This window comes from Lagenorhynchus albirostris, chromosome 6 (assembly GCF_949774975.1).
Source record: "Lagenorhynchus albirostris chromosome 6, mLagAlb1.1, whole genome shotgun sequence".
In the NCBI taxonomy this organism is placed as follows: Eukaryota; Metazoa; Chordata; class Mammalia; order Artiodactyla; family Delphinidae; genus Lagenorhynchus; species Lagenorhynchus albirostris.
Genome location: NC_083100.1, coordinates 78,904,571 through 78,915,103, shown reverse-complemented (window position 1 = coordinate 78,915,103; position 10,533 = coordinate 78,904,571). Strand labels below are relative to the sequence as shown.

The 10,533-nt window shown below is 37.7% G+C and overlaps 1 protein-coding gene across 1 annotated transcript in view; it reads right to left on the bottom strand.

Annotated features, from left to right (window-relative positions):
* NMI (N-myc and STAT interactor) overlaps window positions 1–8,852 on the bottom strand; it is a 37,938-nt gene extending 29,086 nt beyond the window's left edge. The window contains exon 1 of the mRNA XM_060152930.1: window positions 8,687–8,852. The gene's annotated coding sequence lies outside the window, so the exon portion shown is untranslated. The remainder of the gene's footprint in view (window positions 1–8,686) is intronic.
* Between the last annotated feature and the right edge of the window lie 1,681 nt (window positions 8,853–10,533).

Genomic DNA, 10,533 nt, shown 5'->3' with positions numbered 1-10,533 from the left:
GGAAGAAAATGACTCCTGACCTTAGCAATCTTCTTTCCTGCAAATTCAAGTTTCCACACACATAGACTGTGTACCCAGCTTTGGATCCAAGATATAAATGCAACCACAAGTTTCCACACACACAGACTGTGTACCCAGCTTTGGATCCAAGATATAAATGCAACCAGGTTGAAATCTGACTTTCCAATCTAATTCCCAGAACTCCCTTACACTAGCTTATGTCAGCCATTGCAGTCTGGTTAGGCTTAGAAATTCCTGTCTCCTGTCTTCATTCACAGAATCTCAGAATTGGAGAATTCAGAGGTCATGCGGTCCAACTGTCAGCCAGATGCTTGACTCCTCTCTATACAACTGTTCCTTCAGTAGGGCCGGCATCTTACTTACTTGACCTTTCACTCATTTTTTTTAGTTGGGCTCATAGAATAATTTTACAAAAAAAAACACTACTTTCAGGAAAAAGAGGGAAAAGAAGAAATAAGCACACTCTAAACTAAAAGTCAGGGTTTTCTCACTTATTAATTTTATCTTAAAACAATATTAAAATGCAAATTACAAAACATTAAGTCTACAGTGATGCCATTTTTGTCCCCTCCCAAATATGTGTGTGTATCTGTGTGTGTATACACAGAAAAAAATTCCCTACAGAAATATATAAAGTTTCTATGCAAGTAGTCATGGGTGCTCTTTATTTTCTACCTTTATTTGTATCTTCTAATTTTTATTCAATTAACATTCATTTTTTCTTCAATAAATGAGGGAAGTATCTATAAAGTATGTTTATTCTCACAAATGAACAGAATTGAAGTGGCGATTAGTTATCTAATGATACAAAACAGAACAAAAACCATGAATTAATTTTGAAATGTACCTGGGAGAATTTGGTCTAATCAAAACAAATGGAGTGAAGGAATTGGTGATGGCCTCCTGTTTGCAAGGACAGAGAGATTAGTATTAACAGGATCAAAACTAAACCACAATACATAAATTTGATATTGAAGATAACAGAGCACAAAGTGCTGAGGTATCATCTGAGACAATTGTCGTTTTTCTCTTTGCTTGAGTCTCCACCCCACTCCTTTATTCAATACATGTCGAACTTTAGGGTTTGTTGTATGTCAAGCATGGTGCTAAGCCTTGAGTAGGAATTCAGAGATGACTAAGACACGATCCTTGCCCTCAAGGCACTCACACTTTTTCTATTTGGCTAGAAAAGTGCTCCAGTAGGCAACCTGATGTTTTTCTTAGAAGGTGTTTTCAAAAATACTTTGGTTACCCAAGTCCCACTGTCTCTCCACACCTCACAGTCACTGATGCCCCTAAAGGAAAAGCCTAGGAGCTCTTTTTGTGTTGGAATCTTTAACTTCTGATATTGCTGGCATGGGTAGATCCCATGTACCTCCTGCTGATCTGTTTTGGTGTCCCGGACTTATTAAATATTGGTAGGCAGGGCACTCCCTTCCTCAAGGAAAGACTCAGTATTTCCATGGACATCCTCCATCCAAGGACACACTCTTCTCCACCTTTACATTCTGTTCAGTAGCCATAAGCAAGATCTTTGAATCTCCTTCTACATGCTTTTCTTTCATGATGGATACAAGAAAGAACTGGTAACAAAAGTGAATAAAGGACTTGGATTCATCAAATTATGCTTGAAAGCTCTTATCCTCTCATTCTGCTCATCAAATTCAAGAGCAAACCTCCAAACCACAATATTCCCAAATCAGCACACTTCTTCCCCTTCTTTATGGCTACCACCACTGCCTATGCCACCATCCTATCTCTCTCCCTGGACATCTGCAGTGGCCTCCTTACATGACTTCCTGTTTTCCCTCTTAACCCACCAGAGTTATTCTCTGAAGAGACTCCAAAGGGATATTTTCAAAACATAGATTAAATCATGGCATCTCCTACCAGTAGCTTCCTACTGCACACAGACTAAATTCCACACTCTTGAAGTGGCTTCCATAACCACATAGTACTGGCCATTGCCTGCTTTTCCCCTCTCATTAAGCTCCATCATCTTGGTCTCCTTTCTGTTCCTGGAGAACAGGCCAAGTTCATTCTTGCCCCAGAGCTTTTTCTCCAGCCTTTCAATCTATCTGGCACACTTGGCCACTTATTTTTGCGTGGCTGCCTCCTTCACATCATTCAAATTAATTTCACCTCCTCAGAGAGGCCTATCCTGACCTTCTTTTCTAGAAGCTCCTCAGTCTTTCTCTATCATATCATCTTGCTGTGTCTCTGCAAAGCACTTATCATTATCTGATGACGTTCTCGCTTATTTATTTATTGCTTTATTAATCTGTCACAGTCACTAGAATGTAAGTTCCACAAAAACAGTGACTTTTTATGTCTCATTCGTTACTATGTTGGGATTGATGTCTGGGACAAAGAAGACATGAAACAAATAAGTGTGGAATAAATTTGCTAAATGTGTGAGAGAAGATGACTGTCACTCCAGAATTGGTGAGCTTAATCTTATATCCATTACACAGGCTCATTCACTCATTCACTTATTCAAAACCATTTATTGAATTAATTATATACCAGGTACTATTTCAGAAAACAAAGACAAATATAACTAAATTCTTACCCTCCTGTACTTAGATTTCCTCTACTCGAGTGGAGAATATAGCCAAGAAAAGATTTGTAATATGCTATCCTAAGTGTTATATTAAAAATATGCATAGAATGGTTGGGGATGGCTACACAGGGAAGATGAGGTTTCACCTGCCACCTTGAAGAATGAATTCACCAAATGTGTTTTGGAGAGAAGAGGCAAAACACACAGAGAGTTGAGAAAGAAGATGACACCTTCAGGCAGGGTGGAAAATATAGGCTACCATCAAATTATGGAGTTTAAACTTTATTCTGGAGGATTTTAAGAAAGGGAGGACACTCTCTGGCTTGCATGTAAAATGACCATTCTTGCAGCAGAGTAACAAACGAATGAAAGGGGGAAATATGGCAGAATACAGAATAGTCAGATGATGACCACTGGACTAAAGTAGGGACTGAGAGAATGGAGAGGAAAGGGTAGATTCCAGGGATATTTAGGGAGTAGAAGTAGGAGGACTTGGTGATCAATTAGAGCTTTTCAGGCTACGAGGTCTGTGAGGATACAGGATTGATAGATACAGTTATATCCCCTGGCACAAAGTATATGAGTTCATAATAAATGAATGGATGAATGAATAAAAAAGGAAAAGTCTAAAGCCAGTCCCAGTTTCCAGTGTGGACATCTGGTATTACTGATACCATTACCAATATATGGGCAGGCTTAGAAAAAGTAAGATAAATTCATTTAGGAAATAGTGGATGTGTGGCATCTGCTAGCAAGTTGTGGCTGTCCACATTTCTGCATTCTGCTTGCAAATAAAACAGTTCCTTTTTTAGTTCCTTTCTATTTTACAACACCTTTTTATCCAAAGCTAAAAGAAGCCATTTGCACCTTCCATGTTCTCATCAGCCAGCTCCAATTTACTAGGTTCATTTTCTAATTTACGAGTTAAGGTCACAGTGTCACTAATTTTTCCATTACTACGTGATACCAGTTGCCCTTTTTGAAGCCTTAATAACAATTACCCTCACTGGTCTTCCAGCCTCTACTAACAGTCTCCTTGCCACCTTTTTAGCCTCTGCCTACTGCCTGACCCCCAAACCACTATTTTAGATTTTCGTTGCAGCAGCAACCAGATTCCTGTTTCAGTTATCTTATTAGTTATTTTGCTGCATAGCAAAATACCCTAAACCATCTTATTATTGTTTAGGGACTTTAAAACAATAATAATTTATTATTTCTTATCATTAGTTATTTTGCTGCATAGCAAAATACCCTAAACCATCTTATTATTGTTTAGGGACTTTAAAACAATAATCATTTATTATTTCTTATCATTCTGCAGTTTGGCATTCTGGACAGTTTTGCCGGTCTCACCTAGACTCTGGGCTGCTGGTCATATGACTCCTTCCAAGTGGAAGCCAGGCTGGCCTGGAAAGTCCAAGATGACCTTATGACATTTCTGAGAATGTCATGCTGTCTGTCGGCTGAGAAACTTCGTTTTTCCTGTATGAGGTCCCACATTCTCTAGTAAGCTAAACGGGGCGTCTTCACAGCATGATGATCAAGGCCAACCCAGGTCCCAGACAGTGGAGAAATAGGCTCATTTCCTGATGTAGTTATTGCAAGGTCACATTACACAGGGACACAGACACAGAGAGGCATGATTCATTGAAGGTCATTATTATAATACCCTATTACATTCATTCAGCCCTATGTAAAATGGGCAATTGCTGCGTCTGTCATGATTGAGAAGTTGGTCACAGCAGCCAGCCCCAAAACAACACTGCTCCTGCTTAGTTTTATGCCAGTAAAATGGATGATCTATGTCCTGCCTCTTTTACCAAGTAACTCATTTCTGTGCCAGTGTCATGTGATATATCTGATTGGCATAATTAACATCCGTACCCAGCAGCAAGGAAGGTGGAAATGATGTTTTTGGATTCTTCATTAAGATGGAAAGATTTCTACAGTAGGTAACTATCAAAATATGAAGAAGGTATTCAAAAGATTCCAATTAGTCACAAATGACAGATGTCTGCTACCTACCAAATCCTTCAGTAAAGTGTAAAACCCTTTTATGATCTTAAGTGGCGGTGTTGTGGAAAATAAAGGAAAAGAGCTGTAAGTGGAATTGAGGCTTATCACACATTTACCTGATGCTCAATCAGAGGGAACAACATGCTGTTGAAAGTCTGTGCCCAAGAAGCCCAGAAAATGGCAGCAAAGTGGTCCACAGGCAACTTGGAGCAGCAGAGAGAGTACAGGATTCCAGACTAACAACATACTAGAGAAAGGTGACCCATGTTAAAAAATAATTTTTATAAAGGATACAGTCATAACTCTCAATAAAATATAAAATGAACACATACTTCACTTAACTCATCAATCAGGAATACAGTAAAATGTTAACAAACAAAAATACTAGGGATTTTTTCTGGTGGTCCAGTGGTTAGGACTCCGTGTTTTCCCTGCCGTGGGCCCGGGTTCAATCCCTGGTCGGATACTAAGATCCTGAAAGCTGCGTGACACAGCCAAAAAAAAAAAAAAAAAGAAAGAAAGAAAACCTAACTAAAAACAGTTCAAAGGCTAATCCAAAGAGCAGACACAGATATAGGCAATCAGGAATGCTGAAATTAGTTAACTAATAGACACAAAACTGACCAATATCCACAGGGCAGTAACTAATTGTATCTCCATTGGACAACTTTATTTGCATCTGTATGGACAAGAATAGTTTGCGGTACTGTCAGTTTTATTTAATTTACAAAGTTGTGAAATAGCTCAAAGATAATGAAAGGCAAAAATATCTATAAAGTCTGTTAACTTAGAGGGTACAATATACAATGCCTAATTTTCCATTGAAAATGCCATCAGTAAACTTTTGCTCACTTTAAAGTTTTTCACAGTTTTTTCTGACCTTTTAAAGGGAGAGAAAAATTGATTATGGAGCTACATTGATCCACGTTTGCCTGTCATTTGCACAACTAAACATATTAAGAAAAAAACGGGGAATTCCATTTCAAATTAAAATTTACAAAGTCTTGAGAGACATTGCTTCTACTCTACTGGTAAGAACAAGATATTAGCCAGAAAATCATAGTTTTAAAGAAATGTATCAGAACACCTGAAATTAATATAATGTTGTATGTCAATTACACCTCAATTAAAATACATATTTATCAGAGAACTAAGAACACCCTCCCCTCAAAAAGAAACCCCTTAAGTTAACTAAATTGTAGAAAGTGATAAGCCCATTCTAGAAAAGATGAGACCCACAGCTGCTTTAATTACTAGCAGACCAGAGGGAGAAGGAGAAATCCACAGATCAGATTGATTCAGTCAACCAGACTAGTAGCCTAACAGAGGAAACAATACAATTTACTTCAGACTCTACACAAAATGTTTGGCATACAATAAAAAAATTACAAGACACATAAAGAAGCAAGATGTGACCCAAGGTCAAGAGAGAATGTAGTCAACAGAGCAAACTCAAAGTTGAAACTATAGACCAGAGACAGGAACTTTAAGGTAACTGTGTTAAACATGTTCAGTGATTTGGTGGACAAATTAGATAATATGCATGAATAATGGATAACTTCTTCAGAGATGGAACCTATAAAAAAGAACTTATTGTACAGGACTTCCCTGGTGGTCCAGTGATTAAGAATCCACTTTCCAATGCAAGGGACGCGGGTTCGATCCCTGGCTGGGGAACTAAGATCCCACATGCCGCGGGGCAACAAAGCCCACACGCTTTAGAGCCCATGCACCACAACTAGAGAGCCTCGTGTGCTGCAACTACTGAGCCCGTGTACTCTGGAGCCCACGCGCCACAACTAGAGAGTCTGCACACTGCAACTACTGAGCCATTGCTCTATAGAGCCTGCGCGCCACAATCAGAGAAGCCCGTACACCGCAATGAAAGATCCTGCATGCTGCAACTAAGCCCCGACGCAGCCAGCTAAATAAAGAACTTATTGTAAACACCTGAAATAAAAAATATGAAATATCAATTTGATGGGCTCAACAGAAGTCTGTACATAGCAGAGGAAAGGATCAACTCAAATACAGGTGAAAACACAAAAAGAAAAAAGAGCGAACAAAATGGAACAGTGAATCCAAGAGTCTTTGGGCAGCAACAGACGGTCTAACATATATGTATTGTATCCCCATAAGAAAGGGAGAAATAATGGGGGAAAAGAAGTATATGAGGAGATAGTGGTCAAGAATTTTCTAAGGAGAGTCTGGGTTGGTGAACACGTGGAGATTCAGGGAGAGTGGAGTGGACCCCTGGCTAGAGCCTGGAAGTTTCTTGCACCTTCCCACATACTTTGTCCTATGCATCTCTATCATCTGGCTATTCCTGAGTTATATCCTTTTAAAATTAACTGGTAATCTTATTACGTGGCTATGGAGACAAAACTCCCCTAACTTGGCTGGGAAGATTGCTTTCCAGAGGCATTGCACTCCTTGGTATTTCTTTCTTTGCACTTCCTGCCAGCAGTCTTGGCTCAGGTTTTGCACTAAAGTACAAGAATAGCATGACCAAAAACACTTTGAGAAAAGAAGGAACTTAGCTGCCAACCTTATACAGAACCAAGTTTTCCAACCTGTGAATGCAGAAGTTATCATGTGTTTCTTGCATCCATTCAGGCACCAAGTCCTGTCTACATATAGAAATGACAATACATCTAACACATATCTAGACTACTTGCTCTCAGAGGAATGGAGATACTGTTGTCATAAATAAAGTTCAAATTTATTTAAAATCCTTAAAAAATATTTTTTTCTAAAATTAATTTTTAAAAAGACCCCACAGATCCAAGAAACTCAGTAAAACTTAACATGATAAATACAAAGAAAACACACCTAAGAACATTATTGTCCAATTGCTGGAAACAAAATAAAACAAAAAACCAAAACAAAACAAAAGAAAAAAACAAGAAGATCTTAAAAACAAAGTAGAAACAAAGACATCATTTACTGGGGAACAAAATATGAATTATGACTGATTTCTTATCAAAAACAATAAGGGCCAGAAGACAATGGAATAGCATCTTTAAAATGGGGAGGGAAGGGAAACTTTCAATCCAGAATTCAAAATATATAAAAATGAAGTCAAAATAAAGCAGACAAAGGCTGACAGGATTTGTGTCCAATAGGTTTGCATTATAAGAAATGCTAAGAAAAATTACTCAGTCTATAAGCTGAGGAAAATGTTATCAGATGGAATCCTGGATCTCCAAGATAGAATTTAGAGCACCAGAAACAATAAATATCTAGGCAAATATAAAATGCCATTTTAAATTAAATATATTGCTATTATACTTGCTATAAATTATATCTATATCCCATGATATATTGCTATACTTTTTGCTTTAAATATATGTAAAGCCATATATCATTGTTATTCTTTTTGCTTTAAATATACTTTACATATATTTAAAGCAAAAAGTAGAGCAATATATTGTAGAAGTAACACATATAACAATAAAAGCACAAAAGACAGGGATAGTAAATAGAATTACACAGTTGTAAAATTCCCCCATTGTTGGTTAAACAGTAAAATATTATTTGAAGTTAGAGTTAAATTAAACATGAATATTTTAATCTCTAGAGCAACCACTAAAAAATAACACTAAAGAGGTGTAGCTAAAAATGTTAATAGATTAGAAAGAATGAAATATTAAATACTAATTGATATCACCCAAAAGAAGGCAAAAAAAGAGAAACAGAGAAACATAAAATAACTAAAACAAATAGAAACTAAATGATGAAATGGTAGACTTAAACCCAACCATATCAATAATTACATTAAGTTCAAACGAACTAAACATGCCAATTAAAAGCTAGAGATTGTCAGACGAGGGTGGCGGGGGGCAGAGGAGGTGGAAGGAAACCCAACTCTATGCTATTTACAAGAAACACATTTTAAATAAAACATATTCACAAAAAGTCTACAAGAATAATCATAGCAGTCTTATTCATAATAGTCTCCAAATTGGAAACAACCTAAATGCCTATTGAAATAGTTACCCACTGCCGCATAACAAGTTACCTGGAAATTTAGTGGATTAAAACAACATTTATTACCTCACAGTTTCTGTGGATAAAGAATCTCACCAAAAAGAAGTCGTCTTTTCTCTTACAAGGCTTCAATGAAGGTGCTGATTTGGGCTGCCATCATCTCAAGGCTTGACCTGGGGAAGGATCCATGTTCAAGCTTATTCTCATGGTTGTTGGCAAGATTCAGTTCCTCACAGGCTGTTGGAATGACGGCCAGAGTTCTTCACTGGCTGCTGGTGGGAGGTCTCCCTTAGTTCCTTGCCATGTAGACTTCTCCATAGGGTAGCTTACAACATGGCAGCTTGCTTCTTTAAAGCAAGCAAGAAAGAAAAACTAGAGAGAGACATGGAAGTCAAGTCCTTTATACCCAACTCTTAGAAGCAACATTCCATCACATTTGCTATATTCTTTTCATTAGAAGAAAATCACGAGGTCCAACCCACACTTGAAGGGAGGGGATTCCACAAGACTATGAATATCAAGACGTAAGGATCACTGGGAACCATGCCAGAAGCTGCCTACCACATCTATCCATGGAAAATAGAGTAAAAAAAATTTTTATTGGAGTATAATTGCTTTACAATGCTGTTAGTTTCTACTGTACAATGAAGTGAATCAGCTGTACGTATACATATAGCCCCTCCCTCTTGGACCTCCTCTCTCCACCCCACCCATCTAGGTCATCACAGAGCACCAAGCTGAGCTCCCTGTGCTATACAGCAGGTTCCCACTAGCTATCTACTTTACACATGGTAGTGTATTTATGTCAAAACTATTTTCCTAATTCATCCCACCCTCCCCTTTCCCCTGTGTCCACATGTCCATTCTCTTCATCTGCATTTCTATTCTTGCCCTGCAAAGAGGTTCATCTGTACCATTTTTCTAGATTCCACATATATGCATTAATACACAGTATTTGTTTTTCTCTTTCTGACTTACTTCACTCCGTACGACAGGCTCTAGGTCCATCCACACCTCTACAAATGACCCAATTTCATTTCTTTTTATGGCTGAGTAATATTCCATTATATATATGTACCATGTCTTCTTTATCCATTCATCTGTTGATGGACACTTAGCTTGCCTCCATGCCCTGGCTATTGTAAATAGTGCTGCAATGAACATTGGGGTACATGTGTCTTTTTGAATTACGGTTTTCTCAGAGTATATGCCTAGTAGTGGGATTGCTGGGTCATGTGGTAGTTCTATTTTTAGCTTTTTAAAGAACCTCCATACTGTTCTCCACACTGGCTGTATCAACTTACATTCCCACCAACATCACAGGAGGGTTCCCTTTTCTCCACACCCTCTCCAGCATTTACTGTTTGTAGATTTTTTGATGATGGCCATTCTGACCAGTGTGAGGTGATACCTTACTGTAGTTTTAATTTGCATTTCTCTAATGATTAGTGATATTGAGCACCTTTTCATGTGTTTGTTGGCCATCTGTATGTCTTCTTTGGTGAAATGTCTATTTAGGTCTTCCACCCATTTTTTGATTGTTTTCTTGATATTGAGCTGCATGAGCTGTTTGTATATTTTGGAGATTAATCCTTTGTCCGTTGCTTCATTTGCAAATATTTTCTCCCATTCTGAGGGTTGTCTTTTCATCTTATTTATGGTTTCCTTTGCTGTGTAAAAGATTTTAAGTTTAATTAGGTCCCATTTGCTTATTTTTGTTTTTATTTTCATTACTCTAGAAGGTGGGTCATAAAAAATCTTGCTGTGATTTATGTCAAAGAGTGTTTTCCTCTAAGAGTTTTATAGTGTCTAGTCTTACATTTAGGTCTTTAATTCATTTTGAGTTTATTTTTGTGTTAGGTAGTGTTCTAATTTCATTCTTTTACATGTAGTTGTCCAGTTTTCCCAGCACCATTTATTGAAGAGGCTGCCTTTTCTCCACT